Raw genomic sequence first — 20927 nt, forward strand, 5'->3', positions numbered from 1 at the left:
TCACCTCACCCTCTTGTTACTACAAAGGCTGCCTCCCATAGCCCCTGCTGTTCACTCTGTTCCCGAGTGCAACCCCTGTGTGGCCCTGCATGGCATGTAATTTCCTCCTCTCTGTGGTTATATGTGACTAATAAACTACTGTTGATCTTGCATATCTATTGTCATGTGCTTAGCCATCCCCATAACCCTAGAGTGGCAGTTCCTCACTCACCAACAAGGTAAAGAGGTGATCAAAACAGACTTTTCCAGGTTTCTCCCTGTGACTCCAGGTATAAGCATGTGTGCATGCCAGCACATGGTCCAGCAACTTCCAGGATCTGCCTCCTGCAAGCAGCTGTACCAGTACACCATGCTTCAACCAGGGGCGAGGAAGTTGATCCAGGCATCTTCTCTTCCATAAGCCTGCCACCCTACCTCATGGGAGATGGGTAATTCCCAAGCATATTGCAATCTCTAGGCCAAGACATGGTAGGTAAACTCCCAGACTGTGAGTAGATGAGAGTCTCATCCCTGCCAAGCCACCCACCAAAAGCACTATGGCACTGCCAGCCCACGGTAGAAACAACTGCCACCATGCCTTGCTCTGAAATGCACACAAGGCATGTGTGTTAGACTCTGGCCCTCCCCATATTCATGCCTAGGACCCTACTGAAGCAGAGGATGGCAGCAATCACAGGGTGGCGATGGAGAAGAGGAGGCAGGCAAGACCTGGGGTGGCAGGAGGTTGGGAGCAGGTGGGCAATAATCCTTCCCAGGAACAGAGAAAGGAGGTGCTGCAGATGGGACTGCTCATGAGTTGAGGCTACAAACCTAGTGCAGCCTCCACTGGCCCATCAGACTTCACTTATAAAACACAAATTCAAAGATAAAATTGCTAAGAATTTTAAAACAGCTAACACAGAGCATTAAACCCTAAACATGGAGCCATGCTTATGAAGTTGGCCCTGGTTCTGAAACATTCAGCACACTGAAAAGCTGAATTTCTAGCTGTACATGTTTATGTCTGTTCATGCCACAGATTTTCTGCTGCACTTAGAAAACCCTCTTTTATAAACTTGCTATCTCTTAAAAATTGCAATACCCAGATAATTTTTTTTTACTCTTACTGTATTTACCAGCATCATAATTTATTTTAATTCAAATGTGAAACCTATTGAAATCCCAGTAACTTTATTTTCATTTTGGTCTATGATTCTTAATGTGGTTATTTCATAAGGATGTCTTAAAGTATGTCCTTTTGCACCGATGCAACTGCTTTGCACATTAAACACCTGGGAATGTGTTTCATATCTATGAAGAAACTTGATCTTTTCCTTTTTTGCTTAAACATGGTTCCCTCTCAATGTATCTTCCATTATGCCAGTTTTGACACAGATGGATACAGGAAATACGTCAATTTCTTAATTCTGTGACATGGAAACAGCTCTACAGGCATGATCGTTAGGGGTCACTAACAACAGCCTCAGTGTTGGGAGAGTAGGGCATAGGGAGCACATGGCCCATGTAAGTGAAGCCACCGTAGCTCAGCCCAAAATCACTGCCACATGGAAATCTGTGCCAAGGGTTTCCAAAGATTCTGAATTTTTAAGAAAATCCAATAATTCAGATTTCCACATGAAAACCAAACTTATTTGTGAATGCTGATAACAGATTTTTTCTTAAATGTTTAAATGCTGGGTTGGCCTAGACTGGGAAGATCAAATAAGACACATGTGCAGGTAGCGTCAGCTGCAGGCCACCGTCTGATGCTCTCTGATATGGAGGAAGGCTGCTGCTCTCATAATAATGCTCTGTTTATTGCTCTGTCATGACATGCATCAAGTCTCACCATCATTACCTGTCTATTTGCCTGTCTGTTCCTCTAGGCTCTAAGCCCCCTGCTGAAGGGAGTATGTCTGCACCTGGCTCAATGGTCCAGCACTCACCAGGTGCTACAGAATTGTCTATGAAATAATTTAAATTCAACTAAGACTTTTTGAGGACTACTACTTCCCAGACACTGAGGTGAACCAAATAAACAATAATGGGACTCATATTCTATGAATAAATCTTTCATTTTAGAGACCTTTGTTTATATCCTCAGTAAGACTTTAAAATCTCTACATTCTTTTTAAGATCATTTCTATCAGCAGCAGAGAGTCAGATGTTGGGATTTTATTCCAGAGAACTGGGCCCTCTACCAAGAAATAAATTAAAGATCACCCTTGAATTCCATGGAAATTCCCCAACATCCTTCAAGTTTGTTAATCATGTAATACATGCATAGCATATTACATGGTGACAGAGGACTAGAGTGTGGAGTATGCATAAAGCAAATGTACTTTACAGGGCCTGGTTTTCCAAAGCTTTGCAGTTTCAAATATTGGCCTTGCAAAGGACAGGAAATTTTCCCCAGGCTATAGTCTCTGTTGTAAGATAAGGAATTGTAACACAGCAAGGTTGCTGGCTTAGAGACAGACAGATTACTGATTGATATGTAAGGATACTGGGAAATTGCTGTAAGAAGAGAATGTTTGCTAAAATCAAGCTTTTGTTAGTGGATGGACTTAACTTCTTGAAAATTGCATTATAGAATGTCACCTTGCTTGTCTTACTGAATGTTACCAGCTTCTATTGTTAAACTTGTTAAACTTTTTAAAATATACTTAGCAAAAACCCCACCTAGGCTCTCTTCCTGTAATTTCCTGGTCTGGAGACTAATGTGGGAAGAGGACCCCAATTTGTGGTTAATTTCCCAAATGGAAGGGGAATGCCTTGCTCTCGTGGGTTCCGGGAGATTAACCCCTTGTCAAGGCTTCTCACTACTCAGAAGAGATGGGCTTTGAGAAATCTTTGGCGGCTCCATCACCCAGGGGAAAAGGGTGACAAATCCGTGGGAGGCCAAGCAACACTGGAGTTTATATTTGGTTTCCTGGCCATTGTTTTAAAGTCAAAATCCTATGGATTTGTCCCTGTCTACATGGTATTAACAACCACTGTATCTAAGATTGCCAAACCTCCTTCTGCTCTGATCCATTGGATTGGGCCCAAGCCATCACCTGTAACCTTTCTTTAACAAACACTAATCAAGGGCCTATATGTATTGGGCATTGTGCAAGCTTTTGGGGTCTACTAGTCTGAATAAACATGGTCTTCCCACTCAAGTTACTCACAGATTAAAGAAAGACAATGTGACCCTTACTCTGTCTGACTTGCTTTTTTTGATCCACAAATCCCTCCTTGCAGGAGAAACTCCATCTCTCCATCTTTCTCAGTCCTTTTTCCAAGCTGTTGTCCCATTGACTCCCAGGATGCCATAATATGACAAGTTTGGGCCAACCCAGGCTGTACTATGTTCATGAGTTTACACTGACCTGTCCTGTCTCAGAATATGGTGCCTCATTTACCCTCATGGTATGCCCATCCTGCTTTAATTCCATACAGTCCCTGTATTAGTCCACTTCTGTTGCTTACAACTAAATACCTGCAGCTGGGTAATTTGCAAGAAAATGCAATCTATTGCTTACAGATTTGGAGGCTGGGAAGTCGAAAGTCCAGGGAAGATATCTGGTTAGGGCCTTTTTTGGTGGTGGCTTTACAGCAATGCAGGGATTTCACATGGCAGAGGAAATGGCAGAGCAGAGAGAGAGACTCTCATGTGCTCTCCTTTTAAAGCCCTCAGAACTACACCCCTGACCACTATTATTAATCCATTCACTACTGCTTGGTCCTACAATCTAATCACCTCTCCAAGGGTCCACCTTTCAATTACCGTAATAGGATTTCTCACCCTATTAACAGTTACAATGGGCATCAGCTTCTAATACATAAAACTTGGGGGACACAATTCAATCCACAATAGTCCCTCATACCCTTACCCCTATTGCATCTGTGAATAACCACACCAGAGTTGCTCTTAAGATTTTTCAGACTTTTCTAGGTGAAGCTCCCAGAGTCATCACACTGGTATGCCCAAATCAACCACTGCTTCCAAATTACTGACCACTCTATATTAGTAACAATAATACTAGTTTCCATATATGGACTATTTGCTCTGTTCCACACCCTGCACTTAACTCGTTGCATACAGCATTTAAGGTAATCCTTACACATACACACACAGGGTCTCAGGTAATCCTGACAATAATCTGGAAATAAGTTATTTCAGGGAATCTGAGTTATGGCACCAACCCCTGTTTGCAACTCACAGTTTATATTCATGGAGGATACAAAATCTTAATTCTCAGCTACCTGATCGGCTGGACCCCTGACCTTGAGGGACTCAGATGTGGATCTCTTACACATGACACGCAGGTCATGATGAACTAGGAGCACTAGTGCAGAGTCTCTCTGCCTAACCTCCACAGACCCATTTTATTCAATTCTTGCCAAATTAGCATGCTGGTTTGGGACACTCTGCTAGGTGGTCCCCCCAGAATTCAAATGGGAATAAGGGCACAGGTAGAAGGACACCAATGCCCTCTTTCCTCCAATCCTTTACTTTTGACTTGCCCCACTTTCTCCCAGGTGACAGAGTCGCTGATAGAGTCCCTCTGAGCAACCCCATAAGCATTTTCACTCAAACTTTGACCATCTGATTCTTGCCTCCGTTGGCCACCCACTCTTCCCACGTAGAAGAGTTTTCTTTCATTTCCTATGTAATATATCCTATCCTCACAGCAACCTGGAAGGCTGATTTCATAAGCTGAGGCAGAGAGAAGTAAATTATCTAGCAGACTGGGAAGTCAAGCCCAGATCTCCCTAACCTGTGGGTTTTCCTAGACAATGTTCTTCATTTAGAAATTTGCTACATGAAACTTCTTAATTTTAAACATTATAGCAGGCCTCAAGTGCATTGAGCTGTTCAGCAAGTAAAATCAGAATCATCCTGCATTTAAAGAATTTACTAAGTGCATTCTTTTAAGAATAAATGTTGAGAAAATCTACTGGCACCATTAACCATAAAAGTCAGACAGTAAGAATGGCTGCTGGGCACTGTTTCTTGAAAGATTCAGAAGTGTAAATCTCACAGTAAATTTTGTCTTGTAGAATTTGTTTGGTTTTCTTTCTTTTTGCAGTGCATGCTAAAGTGTATTTCATATTTCCAAAATGCATAAGAATAATTCTTAAAACTTAATTTGGTAGAAATATGTATGTTAATAAACATATGTAAATCCTGTTAAGGAGAGTTGCATTAGGGCTATTGTGTTAAAATACACCACCTCTGCTAGTTGGAACATAAAAGAAATAACAACTTAATCATCAAAATGATGAAAGAATCACTCAGCCCTACATGCGTGTGGCATGCCTGGGCAATGAGTTTGGCAAGGGCCAGAAGTAGGCAGGCTGTCATCAGAATTTAGAAAGAGGCCACTGTTTGAGTCTGTGATTAAAGTTGGGAGTGGTGCATCACCAAAGCAAGGAGACAGGATGAGGACAAGACACACAATGGGAGGTCACAAGAGATACCAAAGCCAAGCAAGGACGGTCAGAAGCTAGCAGACAAAGTCCTTGGAGACAGAGCACAGGGGACAGTCACTGTGTGAGCCAGCAAACCTGCAGACTGACATCTGTCCACAAAAGCACTGCTTACCCACAGTATCTAAGGGTGCTCCCTCCAATATGACATTCTGAGATGTACATTGTTCTAGGCATGCTCTGCACACACTATGAATGAAATGCCTGTGAAGTACTGCCCCTGGTCAGCACTGTCCAAGCTAATGGCACCTCCAACCACCCCTTACAGCACTCTCAGTTTATTTTGTTTACCAAGTTCTATTAGACGTACCTACCAAATATCCCCAGAATCCCTCTTTTTCTCTTCTATCTTTCTGCCATGGCCCTTATCACATCTTGCCCAGACTATAGTTTCCTTATGACCAGACTCCTTATGTCTGTTCTGATCTGTATTCCCCTAGAACACCCAACTCTAATCATATTATTTCTCTGCACAGAGACTCAATATGCAATCTACAAACTCTTGCTAGTGTTGAGGTTGATGCTGGTGCTGATGAGAAGCTATGTGCCTGGTACTCATAGGCACTGGGGATACAAAGAACAGGGCAGACCTTCGTCCCCCAAAGAACTCGCCGTGTTTTGCAGGATGAAATCCAGCTTTCTCTCTTGCCCTCTGTCCCTATTCACATTGTATTCCCACCATAGTGTATCAACCCGTGCTCTTTAACACCTTCTTGCCACTCTCATTCCTCTGCCTGGCAAACTCCTACTCATCCTTCAATACCCAACTCATTTATTACCTGGTGCTTAAAATTTTTCTCAGTTTCCTGAACAGAATTTGCTCTGTGTAGTGGGAAAGGGGGGAAGGGGAGGAGCGTAAGCAAGAAATTGGCAAAGGGCCACAAAAAATGATTACATTGTGTAATGATAAATATAGTAATAAAAAATTAAAATAAAAAAGAATTTGCTCAGTGTGTGTTCCCAGAGCACTTTGCACTTCGCATATACAGCATGGATCCCATTAACTGTAAATATTTGCTTAAAAATCTTTCCTTTCCCCTAGACTTCATCACTGTCTCAATTGCAAGAACCATATCTGTTCATATTTGCCATGCTCGAGAACTAAAGAGTGCTAAAATATACTAGACACAAAAAAACATGGTTTTGAAAACTAATTTGTTAATTAATGCAAGAATGCAGATGACGTTTGGGAGGTCAGATTGTAATTTGACACAAAATAACCACACAAACATCTGTATTTCACTCAGTGCACTGAATATTGCAAATGCAATGCTAGTGGAAGCACCCAGAATGTTCCCGGGGCAAATAAGGGATTCTTAGTCTCAGGAATGTAACAGCCTAGTTTTAAATGACTTGAGATGAATCTGTGCATCACACAAATAAATTATTTCCTCCAAAAATGTTCAAATCATATTTCTACTTCTTATCAGCAAGATCGTCTATTTCTGTCTCTTTGATCTCATTGGGCTGGTGTCAAATTAATTTTATTAGATAATTTTTCCTTTTCTAATTAAAAGCACACTTCAGGGATGTGGAAGCTCCCTTTAATTTCCCACACCATCCTGTAAGCATCCCCCAGCAATGTGAGCTTGGATACCAGGGACTGAGAGAAAGTCAATAATGGACAGCCAGGAAAGACTCCAAAGCATTGATCATCTCATCAGACTTAGGAGCTGAGACGAAGCCACAGAATTCAACATCACATTAACTCTTCTTGTGCTGGAAGAGGCACATATCTTAAAATAGGTTCAGGTTAGAAATGTGAAAGAGGTTTTAAGGCAATTTAATCTATGCCGGGGTTTCTCAACCTTAGCACTCTTGACGTTTGAGATGGGATAATTCTCTGCTCTGTACTTTGTAGAGGTTTAGCAGCATCCTCTACCCACTAGATACTCGTAGCCACCCTCAGTTCTGGCAATCAAAAATGTCTCTAGACATTGTCAAATGTCCCCTGGGAGAGAGGCAAAACTGACCCCTGGTTGAGAACCACTGATTAACCCACCACACACAAATAAAAATGCTCCTAACTCTATTAAAGAAAGCCGCCTTTTAAAATTCTTTAATCATTACAAAATGTAGAATTGCATCAAATTCATATTTAGACAGAAGATGCTGTTAGCATTATCCTAGAGAGGTAATCCCTAAACCACACTGAAGCAACATGGAACCGACTTTGACATAACCTCAGTCGGGGGCTGTTTTGGGTGGGAAGTTGAAGCAATTTACCACGCCGGTAGGCTTCTCCTTCACATTCTAGAGGGCCTGTTGCTGCTTGCTCTGCAGCCAGATCAGAAGCAAATAACAAGATCACTTCTACTTTAAACCTAAAGCAAAATGTGAAGGAATGTTTCTCTTGACAGCAGGCTGCAGGAATCCCTGATGTTCAGATGAGGGTGTTCACATGCCCTGTCAGTGACTCAGCCCTCTCTCCATGCACTTTGCCAGAAATCAGTGAAAACCAGACTAAAGGCCAAATTAATATGAATTCAACAGAAAATAATCTGTTAAAAACATAATATTTTTATAACCTCTCCAAGGCCTTAATTTTCTCACCTTTAAAATCAGGTCATAAGACCTGTTTCACAGATTGATAAAAATTAAATGAGACACGGATGAAGGCATTAGTTGGCACATGGTACGTGTTCATAATTGATTTGAGTATATTTTTTTCTGTCAGTTTTTCTGGTATCATGTAATAACTAAGGTTGGAGTTTGTTTTCCCTTCCTGTTGCCAGCCTGAACAATCAAAAGGATAAAATGAAGAAAAACTGAAAGACTTAGGATACTAGTCACTTACTAATGTACATAGTTATTTTTGTGCCTCAAGAAAATACGAAAGATAATAAATGTTTCATATAAAATAACCTTCTAATCCTAACTTCTTAAAATTTAACAGGTATTGGTCTCTAAGCTGGTGATTGGGCTCCTGATATCTCCTGAAATCATTTAGCTTATAGGATACGTGATAAATTAAAGAATGGCAATTTTGTATTTTATTTGTTTATTAATATACTGTTCTCAACCCCATAGCAAAGGGTACATATGTTACAAGATTTATGAAATAGAAACAGAAAATCAGAACCAGGAAAAAGAAGACAAATCAGATATGGGAATCAAAAGAACCAGTTTTTTCTTCTTCGTTTTAGAACAATGAACAAAATATCTAACTTTCAATTACAGAAGCAACAATTGCTTTCTTACAACATTAGTAAAATACAGAAAGCATGGATAAAATAATAATAATCTGTAGGCCTAGATTACATTTGGCATTATTTTAGAGTACCTAATTCAAAGAAAGGCAATTTTAAACATTCAAAATCACAACATTCCCTTCTACCAAATATTCCCACTCATGAAACGTGTGAATAAATCAAAACTAGGTCTAGAAGAGCCAACTCTTGATGCAGAGAACATCAAATAAAAATTATTATGCTAAATAGCTATTTTTTTGAGGCCACAACAGGCACTGATCCAAGACTTCTACACAGATCTTTTGATGTTTTACGATGCGTCATATTGTGATCTTACTACCCATGGCAATTTTTATTACTCCAGTGTTACAAATGAGGAAACGGAAGCTGAAAAATTGTTACTGGCCCAAGCTCACACCCCCTAGCAGAGCCAGGATTGGAACCAGGCACCTTGACTCTAGAGCCTCTGCTTCTTGACATCCAGAATGGTGCCCCGGTAGGTTTGGGTAATGGGGATGAACAGACTGTGAGTTTCTCTTGCTGTCAAGTTAGCACTGAGCCAATCAATTAGACCAGTCCTATGAAAACACAAGACCAACTAGTCATCAGGCCGATTTCAGTGCCTGGCAAACTAGCCTCAGGATGGTCCCAGGTAATGAAAATACAAATCATGAAACCCGTTTCCCTGTAGATAAGCCTGTCTTCCACAGAGATAAGTCACACGCAGAAAAATCAGGATGGACTCCTTTTTCTGAAAGATTCTTCTCTGCTGGAGATTTCTAAGTAGGTCTATTTCTTGGATAGACTTGTGGAAGTGTATAGACATTTTATTATCATATGCAGAATTTTTCATCAAGGCTCAGAATTTTGGGCAATGAAAATTTAAGAAGCACTGTTCTACATCAAAAAAAAGTATCAGGGTGAGGAGCTTATTAAAAACCTGTCAGTGACAGAATCTAGTGGGATCTGATTTTAAGATAAACGGTTTCCATAGCCAACCTCAAAGCAGTACCAATAACCAATAAATATCAGTACATCAATATGTTACATCCATGGATGATCAAATCCAAGAGATACGTGTCTCAAATTTAAAGATTCAATTCAGACTTTTGTCAAAGCACCTACCAGACAAAACTATCAGACACCATGACATGCACCAGAAATTAAAACATGAAGGAAGGTAGGGTTTCTGCCTTTACAGTTTATTATGGTAGACTAAATGCAAATAAATATTAATAATAAAATAGCAAAGAATGATAAGTATTACTTTAACAGTATGTGTAACATTATAAAGGGTCAGAGAGAGGTAGAATGAGTGATTATTCATGTCAGGGAAGCACAGTGTTATGGAAACTGTATTTGAGCAAACTCTTACAGATTGAAAGGTGTTTGCCTTTCGAGTGAATAACAGTGCGGTGATGTCAGAGATGGAACACAAAGTTCTACCTTCCTAGAAAAGAAATACATGGAAAGGAGAGGCCAGACGCAGGGCTTGGCACATGGGCTGAGGCAAAGATGCAATGACCCAATTCAAGCATTTTTGGAAACACCCTCTAGATAATAGTGACAAGCATCAGGGAATATAATGCCAGGAAAGAGGATGAACCTATCTGAGTTAGAATGAACTCTCTGAAAGCAGAGGAGACACTCAGTTGGAGACAGAAGAATATGGGGACAGAAAGATCAATTAGGATGCCCTGTTGCCATAATTCGGTAGAGAGATGAGCCTTGGACAGAACAGATAAGCAAGTGGGGGTACTGGGAGTTGCTGGAAGAAAGAGACTAGGGAGAAAAGGGGGTACCCCACAAGGGAAACTGGATGCTAACTGACCTAATGAGAAGTGCCAAAAATAGCTCCCTTGTTCACAAGTGTACATGCCCCTTTTGCATATCTTGCTTAAAATGGGGACATACCTATGTTAATTCCAATAAAAGACATAAGATGTCACAACATTAGAGAAAGGTACTAGTACTCAGGAGCACCAGTGCTCTTCCAGGCACTGCACTGGACATTTTGCACTTTCTGCACAGGAATGTATGCCTGAAGCTCACTGGAGTCCTTGCCCATGGGCGAGGCCAGCCAAGCACCTCTTTCATGGATTGGCTCTAGGGATCCCACAAGAACACCCTCATTTTGCTCTGTTTTCCTTACCTCGCAGCAAAATGAATCACTCTTTTCATGACGTTAGTCCTAAAAATTAATTCACTAAATTAAAACAGGCCCTCCTAGAACAAAACACAAGCCAATGGTTTCAGGTCGCTTTTCCTCCCACTGGCTTGCACAGATCAAAAATTACTCCAGGATTTCTGAAGAGAATAGTTCAGACTCCCCCCACCCAGCACCATCCTGGGCCTGAATGAAGCCAGACCACCCTTGGGGATAACCTGGATGCTCCTGAAATGTCAGAGGCAGCACTGCAAGCCTCCGATCTTCCACTGTGTTCTGTGCTACGGGCATCGATTTCAGACACTGTTACAGAGCAAAACTGAAAGCATGTGCCTTTGCAGCTCATCAGGCGCTTGGACCAGGCTTTCTCAAGGGGCTTCACACCAGCAGCCTGTGCCTGGTGCCTTTGAAAGCAGAGCCAGGCCTTCCGAGGCTTGTTTCTTCACTCCCCGATATTCAATCAGTGATCCCATCAGACAGCACTTTCATTAATTTGACAAGCATATACAGAGCGTTCAGACCAGGAAAAAATGGAAAGCCTCCAGTTATCAGTATGCACAAGATTCAAACATAATAAAAATGTCAGTATGCTCTGATGCCTCCATCTTTGGTACTTTTTGGTGAGCTGTTATCCTTTCTGAGAAAGTCTGTATTTATTCAACAGACATGTATTACACATGATGGTAGGTTTTTGGATAAGGAAGGGAAGAAGATACGTAAAAGATGTCCCAGCCTCCAAGAAACCTGCACTCTAGAAAGAAAAACAGATGTGATGCAAATGCTACAAGGAAGCAAATCAAGAAGGGGTAGAAAACAAACAGGGGCTGAGATCTGAGCTGCACTGATGCTAAGAGGATAAGGATTATCTGTCCCCTATTATTAAAGGGACAGAATATTAGGGTGAGGGGAGGCTGCTGTTCTGCTGTCCAGTTGATGGAGAAATGCTAATATCAGAAAAGAGCCTTGAATCCTGAACTCGTCATCCAGCTGAATATTCTTCCCACATTTTAAATCCAAATGGCACTTGAGTGGTTCCATTAGCCCCACTGTCTCAAGCTTTAGAACCTTATGTTTTGAATGTAAGATACAGTTTTGTGAACCATCTTTTCATGAAAAAGTGCAGAATGTGAAAATCAAGAAATGTACAAATAGGAATGTGGGCCCTGAGCGGTGAGACTGTCTGATGTTGAAAGTAACCTTGAGGTTTCTCTCTCCAACCTCAGCGAACCGCAGGAAGAAAAAGCAAAACTAATGGTGGAAATAAAGCATGATAGGTGTTTAAAATGTCTAAAATGCTATCTATTTTTAATGAACTCGGATGCTAGAACCCCAAGGAAGGAAAGCGAGGTTTAAAAATAAACCTCACCTTACATGGTACCATATTTCACAAAGTTTCTAGACTTCCCTGTATCAACTTTCATAATAAGTTAAGGATATTAGTGGCCTCAATGCTTGGGATTAGACAGGGGCAGGAGAGAAAATGCATAGGAGAAGGCATGTAATAAAAGATCACTGCACAGAAGCTAAAGGAATAAAAAAACGGAGCCAAAATTCAACCTTCATCATTTTAGGAGAATCTCAGACCATTTGTTCGTGCGTTTATTTTATTCAGTCAACAAAACTTTAGTAAACCCTTAATATTTGCCAGGTACTGAGTCGAGTGGTTGTGATTCCTAAAGCTCATCATCTGGTAATTGATGCTAGGAATATCTATTAATCTAAAATTGTGGATCAACCATCTCCTTTTATCGAAAATTTAAAATACGTGATCGTCATCCTACGTCTGTTTCTCATTTATTCAGTCAGTCAGTCAGTTGCTTATCCAACAAAGATTTAAGCATTTAATCGGAACCAAGCATTTTCCTAGATTTGCAGGATACCAAAGTTAATAGAATACAGCCCCTGCCCTTAAAAAGAGCCAGTTGAGTATTTCTAGTAATTCAAGTTAAATGTGATCAATGCAATAATTATTACATAAACAAAATGCTATAAAAGTTCCAGTGGTAGGGGAGGAGGGATGCTTGAGAAAAAAAAGAATAGCATTTGATCTGGGTCACCAAATATGTGTAGGAACTTCCCAGGCAAAGAAAGTAGAGGAAGGTTACTTCCAGCTGAAAGCAAGACACGCTCTCAAAGGGACAAGAGACCACGAGTGTCCAGCAGGACTGAGGGGTAAGTCCTGTGTCACAGGGAGCAGCGTGCTTTGGGCAGATGAGTTGATTCCATATCACGAAGTTGGACACCAACAGGAAGATCTTGGCAGCTCTGCCAAGGAGTGTAGACTTAATTCAGTCAGCAATGGGGATGCTTTCAGACACCTCCGTCCCCACTTTATTCGGCGAGGCCCAGGAGATGTAAGTAACTTGCCCAAGAGCAAATGTATCATCAAGCACATGGCTATCTCATCTGCCTTAGAGAATGAAATGCCACAGTCCTCAAGGTTGGGCTGAATTTTGAGTGGATGTTGAAATGGTTAGCCTATGAGGACACACAGGGCATCACTATAATGCCACATCTAAGTTTCATTTGTCATCCCTCCGTGCATTTATTCGACAGCTTTACATCAGTCCCTGCTCTGTGCTAGGCTCTGCATTAGGGCCTTGAAGTATAATGATGACAAAAATAGATATACAAGGGCTTGCAGTAGGGTTGGAAGGATAGGTACTAGGATCAGTACAAAGCATCAGAGAATCCCCATAGCAGGGACCCTTGACCTGGCCTAGGTAGGAGGGTCCACTCCTCAAGAATAAAATTCCATGGGGAGTTGCCCCTGTTTCTTCACTCGGCAGTGCACCTGGATGGAGGCCAAGCAAACCCAGTAGCCCACACCCCGCCGACCAGAGCTGCCACACAGTTACCGCATCTCCCATAGATGCTCATTCCTGCCTAAATGTTCGCCTCCAGGAAGCAGCGCAAGTCCTTCTGCACGTGACAGAACTAATTCCAGAGTCACCGTTTCCTCTGTCAGTTTAGAGCAACCCTTGAATCTTGTCCATAAAATTCTAGTAGGAAAAGAAAACTAGTGCATTTCCTCGAAAGGAAATCGCAAGCTGTGACATCTCCACCCTTTCTGTCAGTAGATGGGAAATTCATGGGCACGTCCTGGATGTCATTACCCATCAGGTCTTGAATACAAAGTTATAGCTGTCACAAGTTAGGCACATTCCACGCACAGATATTATACAAACGGATAGTCGGACAGTAGATTCATAAACAGAATGGAGAGTAGTAGAGGTTTTTTTAAACCACTAATTTATTTTATGCATTATGATGATATACAGACTACAAATTTGTAATCACCTCTAGGATAGGATTTTTACATTGGATTTCTTTTTCTATGATCACAAAATCTCTCCCACCTTTACACATACCGCCTCACAATGTCCTGGGGACCCAAAAAAAGCACTGGACTAGGAGTCAGGAAACGTGCATTTTTTCTCGGATTCTGTCACAAATTACATTTTGTAGGCAAGTTGTTTAATCCTTGCTTAGTGTTCTTGTCTCTAAAATGTGAATAGTGGTTCCTACTCCATGGAACTCCCACCCTGTTGGGTAAAGCACTGGATTTGGAGTTAAGAGATTCAGTTTGCATTTGGTTTTACCACTGACTGCCAAACGACTCTGGGTAAATCACATAAACTCTCTAAGGCCGAGGTAATTGCCACTAACAGGGGCCTAATTCCACCTGCCTCACAAATTTGTCCTGAGACAAAAACTAAGCCAAAGTGTTTTATAAACCACAACTACTTACGGTAGCATAAGGTATTATTATTTAGGATCAAATAAGATCACAAAAAAGATCTTATATAACTATAGAGATTTGAGAGGAACACGGTATGTATGACATTGAATTTTTCTATGCAGCCAACCATGCAGTGTGTGTTTTCCACAGTCAACTTTTAACTTCTAGAACATGTTAGGGCTACCTCCTTTATCATCAGCTGGAGAAAAACCAGGGAATCCTAAGCAGCAGGATGCTGAAGCAACCCAAGTTGCCTTGCACTGAGCATAACTTAGGAAGATCGGATGACACTAAGACTCAGGGACTGAGGATTGATGGCCAGATGTTACACCTGCACTGAGAAAGGTGGGATGGAAGAATGAGCTCCTTCCCACTCCAGCAACTCCAAGGCTTAATAGCAACAGGGACTTCATGCAATCACCCCCCTGCATCCCCATGCAAGCAAGTCCATGGCTCAGGCCAAGACTTGTTCAACAAGAACCAGGTAAAACCTTTCCAGGCTAATGACACATGGGATTGAACGTCAGAGTCATTTTTGATGAAGTTTCAGTTCCTAAACCCAAATTCATTCACTTCACTGCCTTCCTCCATCTGTCAGATATTCTAGAAGCGCTCAACCTCCAAACTGACCCACTAAGCCACAGCACACTTGGCCAAAAAGGGAGTGGACATGCTGTCCAAACATGTCCCCAGCAAGCCAGACGTCTCCACCAGGAGCAATGGAAATAGCCCCGGCATGTTCCTCCTGTGGTCTTGGTCTGGGGCAATGAGTGTGTGACGTCTGCAGTGCCTAGTACCAACTGAGAGCACGAGGACACAGGCATGAATTTCACAGCCTAACTTCCCTGAGGAAACTTTTATAGCTCTGCTATGTTAGTCACTTTTTTAAAGGTCAAGATTTACATGTTTATTTTGACTGGTGCTGTTTGGCCTAATCCAGATGAAAAAGAAAAAAAAGAAAGAAATTGACACAAATAGATTAATTGTTTGCAAGTGAAATCTACAGCTCACTCTGGGAAATCTCCCACGAGAATTTTGCTTTACTTCCTTGAAAGGAGGAAGCAAGAGTGACATTTCAGTTCAGATCGAGGTGCCCAGGGGGCCGGAATGCAAGTCCCACAGAAGAACATCTGGTTGGCGAACACACAGGAACATAACACCTGCAAACCACTCATGTGTTTACTCTGTAACTAGCTGTCCCTTATCCACATAAAATATGTTTTGGGGCTAGAAATGGGTTGTTCATGCCAAGAAAGTCTGGAGTGATAACGCAGCCTGTTTACCTTGGATTTCTCCCCATCCTAGCCTGGGCGGGCCCTGCTGAGCCAAGACAGCTTTGGGACATTTTTCCACCTAGCGCCTCTCTGCTGAAACCTCTACAAGTTTGGAGCTGGAGACTGGGAAAAGGGCGTTGGAGGACAGGAGTGTGCAGAATGACTGCTGGGCTTCAGGATATGGTTCTGATATTATTTATTCCCCTGTGATGATTTTCTGGCAGGGCTCTCTGAGCCTCTGGAAGGAGCTGCACGTATCAAAAACAACACCAAAACAAACCATTTTAACACCCACTCTTACAGGAAACTTTACCCCAGGGGTTCAGAGTTCTTCTAAAGGAACAAGAAGGCCTGCTGTGAACAACTCTGCCCTTGGCAGCCATGGATGTCAGCCCCAGTGCAATTCATTGTGTCCTTCCTTGAGACACTCTTGGCCTAGGATGAAGCATCCCCCAAAGATGCTGAAAACAGCATCACGGGGCCCATGGCAGAAGAGTTCCCACCATAAATCAAACCCTCTCACTGTCAGGAGGGACCCCAAACCCAGTATCACCCCATCACCTCCCTGAATCAAAATTGTTGCAGGAGGCCGATGGGTACAGTGAGCACCACTGGTGTGAGGACAGTGTGAAGCCCAGAATGAGGAAGTGAGAACAGGTGTGTGGGAAACAGACAAACTCACATTTATTTGAGTCCCACCTTTAAGCCAATCTCAACAATTAGCACTTTGCATGCCTATTCTCATAAAATTCTCCTAACAATGCTATTCTCTTTATTTTATAGGACAGAAAAAGGAGGAACTTTCCCAAGGTCACGTTACCTGGACAAATGCAAAAGCTGGAGTTTCAGCCCAGGTCTGCCTGGCTTTTTTCTACTACATCATGCAGCCTCAACGTGGAAAGTTGATGAGCACTGATATTTCTTTTGCCTCCAAATGTATCCAAACACCCAGCACAGTGCTGGGTTACTTGTTTGTTTCAAGTCGCTGGTCTCTATTCCTCCCCTTAAGCCTCCTCCTGTCACCCTGAGAACAGGAGGAAAGCTAAGGAATTGCAGGCACTGTGTTGCTTGGACAAGGAGCAGGAGAGCTGGCTTCTCTCACTCTGTGCTCAGGTCCTCAGCTCACACTTGTTTCACATAGAGAGGTGGAATCCTTGATGTGATATCTTTGCATTTTAGTAAATATGTCGTAATTTTCACAGCTGAAATTTCCTTAGACATGGCCCTTTCTTTGTAAGGGATCCTAATTTTTCTTCATGTTAGGTGAGGCAGGACTTGAACTAACAGCCTTCTTCTTCTTCTTACTGTGTTTCTCATGCTTCTTTTTCATTTCTGTTTTTCGTTTGTTTGTTCTTCTGTTGCTTTGTCTCGCTCTTCACTGCTTTTCTTTTTTGCTCCTACCTCCTCAGTATAGTCTGGCTCTGACAAGGACTCAGCCGGTGAAGGCTGATCTTCAGGATTCATCTTTATTTGTTAGACCCTTTAATATTCTTTTCTTTCTCAGTTGCATCTCTGACTTCTTTTTCTCCTTTCAACTATCCTTACTGTCTGATTCAGTGCTGACATGGAGCTTTCAGAAGATTTATGTGAACCGTTCTTCTTTTTCTTTCTCCTTTTTCCTGGTTTCTTATCCTCATCTTCCGAATCTGAAGAACTGCTGGGAGATGCAGAGCTTGGTGAAGAGGAAAAAACCTACCAGATTTCATCTTTTCTTTCTTCTTTGTCTTTTTTTGGATAAGCTCTCACTTCCATTTAACAATTTCTCCTGTGTTTTTCCAGTTCTTTCTTCCAGTTCTCATTCATTTTTCCTTTAAATTCCTTTTCTATTTGCTCTTTCATTTCTTCCCAGGTATGCCTTGGTCGATTCAGGTATGCTCTTTCACTTCTTCCCAGGTATGCCTGGATCGTCAGCCCTGAGGACTGGATCGGAAACCATGATCTAGCCATTGCTATTGGGTTCATCCAGGCTTACATTCACCAGTTTGTTACAAAGGATATTTTAAAGTGTACAAATCAACAGCCAAATGAAAAGATACAAAGGGCAAAGTCTGGAAAGCTGCCAAGCGCCAGAGATTCTGTCCTCGTGGACTTGGAGTGTGCCACCCTCCTGGCAAGCAGAGGCAAAAATCCCAATGTGTTTGCTATCCAGCAGCTCCCGTTTGCTATATTGTTTGAGAATGTTTTATTGGACTCTAAAATGTCAGAAACAGACGAATGGGGATCGAGGGAATGAAGTAGAGTGGGACACGTTAAACACAGATAAAGGGAGTAGAACACACGCTCACCAGTGGTAGATGGGAAGGATGGGAGAGCCAGGAGGCACCAAATGTCCAAAATTACACTAAATATACTTAAGGCATTTAACATTCACCAAGACGTAAGTTGGCCACTCATGGGAAACACCCATTTTGGTTCTACCTGTCATCTGTTTAAAAGACACAGACGAAAGCCAGCAGGATAACCTGCGAGCTACAGAGGTGACCGACCATACTTGTCTCCATGCCTTACAAACACAAGTGTGTATGTCTGCTTCGGGCACCTTCCATCTGGCGGCCCCCTCACTACTAACTGTGGTCCTCATCACACCTCAGCAGAGACAGTTGATGTGTCAGAGAGAGAGAGAGAGGCTACACACATTGCCAAATATAGGATTCAGGCAGTGTGATCCTTCCAACCTGCTTGTACCCTACCCAGGCGTGTCAATCCTCATTTCTTTCCCTTGTCTTCTCACTGTGTTTTAAACCAGTTTATTCAACCAGGTGATTCAAACGTCTTAATTTGGTATTTGATCCCCTGTGCTCCCCGACTGCTGGGACAGCTGGCTTGGTAATGGACTTAGAGGGTATCATCGCATCAAGGTGATTTCCACTTAACACATGACTTCCAAGATACAGCCTGCCCTCAGCTGAATCAGTTTTGTGGCTCTTCATCCTCAAAAGACAGAGAATCCTGGTGGAATGATTCAATGGCAAAGAAAACCAAATAAATCCAAGAAGATTCACATGATTTTTTAAAAAAAACAATGCTTATGAATTAATTCATATCATTGGAATTCATATTCATTTACGTAAAACATGTTCAGTGTAGTTTGGACTTAGCCTGTCGGGCGGTACCTCTGCCACTCTCAAAGACTTCTCATCCTATGGAACGTTCTGTGAGTATCACCCTGACCTTGTCAGGCTATCAGAACAGATATGATTATTCCTGTTTTACAAGTGAATAAGCTGTGCTCAAGCAAGTAGCATGAATTACCTAAAGGTAAATTGCTACTAAAAGATGAGTCCACACCTAAAATACTGAACAAATATTCTTCCCAACTCCTATGTATACATTCAAATGTATGTAGATGCTATCCACATGTAGCAGGGATGAAAAGATAGGAAAGATAAGGATAGGTAGGTAGAAAGAGACAGAAATAAAATGGACGAGATATATATTTTACGTGTGCGGTTTATATACTACTGTTTGTTGAAGTCTTGTTCTGAGTCCATCGATGCTGTGTAGGTTTTATCCACAGCATCTCTCTACCTCAAAGTGCTAGGAGATATTATCACTTTCACTTCATTGTTGCTCAAAGGGAAACACCGAGACGTCTCTTCAGTAACATGCCTGATGACAAGTAGAAAATGCAGATTTCCAACCTAGGTCTGCTGGTGCAAAGGCCTGCTCTCTAAGATGCACTCATCATAATTATCATCCTTACTCATAAAGAATCCACAAACTTTTTGAGGATTTTCTATGTATGGAGCATTGTTAAGCATTCTACATGCAACCTCTTAATTTTTCTCATAACTATCCTCAGAAAGTCTCTGCAACAAAATGTCTCTTTCCCAAAACAATAAAAAGTTTACGTGTTAAACTACAAATTCAGGAGTTTCGACACCTACAAATAAGCAGTGGAGAACAATCAGAATACCCCACCAAGATGAGGGTAGTCTTTGACCTTTGAGGGTGTCTTCCGATCTCTTCTCAAACTGGAACAAGAAAAGGAGACTTTGCGATCAGGACTTCGGCAGAATGAATTGGGGCAGAAGGGATGAGAGACTGAGAGGACCAATGGCAGTGAGGGGGTCTCATTTGGGTTCTAATTCTAACAAATTATACATAAAACGACATTGAATATGGACTGGGTATGAGAGAATATTAATGTATTATTGTTTTTTTATTCTGTGACGTGTGATAACATTACCGTGAGTACAGAATAAGTTGTTCTTATTTTCTAGTGATGCAAAAGGACAAAGATAACTATTTGCAAAAAAAAATTCATGATTTCTTGGGTTTGCTCTAAAATACTTTAGCAGAAAAAAAAGATAAAGAAAATATGGCAAAAACCTTAATAGTGGTTAATTCTAGTTTATGGGTGTATAGGTGTCCACCGCAATATTCACTCTATATAGTTCCACATTTATGTGTTTAAAATTTTCCAAAAGAAAAAGAAAAAAAATATGTTGGTGGCTGAAGGCGGTTGGTGAGTAGGAGCAAGGAGGAAATCCAAGAAGGTAGACCTGGGGGTAGCTAAAAAGGCAGAGAAAAGGGTAAAAACAAGAAACAAACTCCTTGAGGAGAAGGAGCTTAGTCTGGAGTAAAGTCAGGGAATGGTCAATGTAGAGTTTCTCTCGTGAATCCAAGGACTCACTTAAGCAGTGGTATTCACCAAAAAATAAAGATGCTTCAATTAGAACCCATATAAGAATGAGTCGGGGAAGAAAGATTAATTGACCATTCAGCATGCAGGTCACTGTGTATGCATCATTTCATTAAACCTCACCATCACTCCCATGAGGTACATATAATTGTGCCCACATGACAGATGAGAACACTGAGGCCCAGAGAACTAAACACCCTTACCTAAGATCCTGCAGGTCCCTGAGTCATGGAGAGGATGAGAGGGGAGGAGAAGGGAAACCTATTGGGCAGGGGCTTTGTATCCAAGGGAAATCCTATGACAGCCACACCTGGGTTGTTTTCACATTAATACTTCTTTGAAGACAGGGTTCTGTAGCTTAAATAGGTACAAAAGTCAATTCCACATCAGTTTAGAGAACCAAAGCTGAAAGTATGAGAAATCAAAGGTTACTGCAAACAAAAGGGAGAGT

At 41.7% G+C, this 20927-nt stretch overlaps 1 pseudogene; it reads right to left on the bottom strand.

Annotated features, from left to right (window-relative positions):
* Positions 1-17074: 17074 nt before the first annotated feature.
* On the bottom strand, positions 17075-17793 carry LOC134372535 (protein FAM133B-like; annotated as a pseudogene).
* Between the last annotated feature and the right edge of the window lie 3134 nt (positions 17794-20927).

Source organism: Cynocephalus volans, chromosome 3, assembly GCF_027409185.1.
Source record: "Cynocephalus volans isolate mCynVol1 chromosome 3, mCynVol1.pri, whole genome shotgun sequence".
NCBI classification, from domain to species: domain Eukaryota; kingdom Metazoa; phylum Chordata; class Mammalia; order Dermoptera; family Cynocephalidae; genus Cynocephalus; species Cynocephalus volans.